The sequence below is a fragment of the Colobus angolensis genome, unplaced genomic scaffold (genome assembly GCF_000951035.1).
Source record: "Colobus angolensis palliatus isolate OR3802 unplaced genomic scaffold, Cang.pa_1.0 Scaffold187, whole genome shotgun sequence".
In the NCBI taxonomy this organism is placed as follows: Eukaryota; Metazoa; Chordata; class Mammalia; order Primates; family Cercopithecidae; genus Colobus; species Colobus angolensis.
Window position 1 is genome coordinate 2094418 of NW_012115010.1, and position 1356 is coordinate 2095773.

Here is a 1356-nt window from a genome sequence, read left to right on the forward strand (position 1 = left end):
TCGAGACGGAGTCTCACTCTGTCGCCCAGGCTGGAGTGCAGTGGCGCGATTTCAGCTTACTGCAACCTCCACCTCCTAGGTTCATGCCATTCTCCTGCCTCAGCCTCCTGAGTACCTGGGATTACAGGCACCCGCCACCACACCCAGCCAATTTTTTGTATTTTTAGTAGAGACGGGGTTTCACCGTGTTAGCCATTATGGTCTTGATCTCCTGACCTCTTGATCCGCCTGCCTCAGCCTCCCAAAGTGCTGAGATTACAGGTGTGAGCCACCGCGCCTGGACAATTTTTAAATTTTTTGTAGAGATGGGGTGTCACTATGTTGTCCAGGCTGGAGTCAAATTCCTGACCTCAAGTGATCCTCCTACCTCAGCCTCCCAAAATGCTGGGATTATAGACAAGAGTCACCACTCCCAGCCTAGAAAAACTTCTGAAACTTTTTCCTTTCTGCATATCTCAGTCCCTTCTCTCCCACTGAAAGAAAATCTCTGTTATGAATTCAGTGTTATCCCTCCTCTGCTTTTTTTTTTTTTTTTTTGAGATGAAGTCTCACTCTGTCACTCAGGCTGGAGTGCAGTGGTGCAATCTCTGCTCACGTGAACCTCTGCCTCCCAGATTCAAATTATTCTCCTGCCTCAGCCTCCCAAGTGGCTGGGATTACAGGCTTGAGCCACCGCGCCCGGCCCTGTTTTCTTATTGTTGTTTTTTTGTTTGTTTTGTTTTTTGAGACAGAGTCTAGCTCTGTCACCCAGGCTGGAGTGCAATTGCACGATCTCAGCTCTCGGCTCACTATAACCTCTGTCTCCTGGGTTTAAGAGATTCTCCCGCCTCAGCCTCCTGAGTAGCTGGGACTACAGGTGTGCACCACCACGCACAGCTCATTTTTGTGTTTTTAGTAGAGACAGGGTTTCGCCATGTTGACCAGGCTGGCCTCGAACTCCTAACGTCAGGTGGTCTGCCTGCTTAATCCCAAAGTGCTGGGATTACAGGCATAAGTCACTACGCCCAGCCCCAAGCCCTGTTTTTAATAACTGTTCCCCAAGGTAACCCCCATCCTGACCCCTAAAGTAGATTAGTTGGCTGTTTTGGAATTTTCTATGAAAATAAACATGATACATGTACCTCTTCGGTGCTCAGTTTCTTTCCTTCAACATTTTATCTGTGAGATTTATCCACGTGGTTATGAGTAGTAGCTATTCATTCTTTTTCATTGCTGTATAGTATTCCATTGAATTAATATACTGAAATGCCTTCATTCATTCCGCTGCTGCTGGACATTTGGGTTGCTTCCAGTTTGGGGTAATTATGTATGATTAGTGCTTCTATGAAAATTATTTTACATGTCTTTTGGTACACA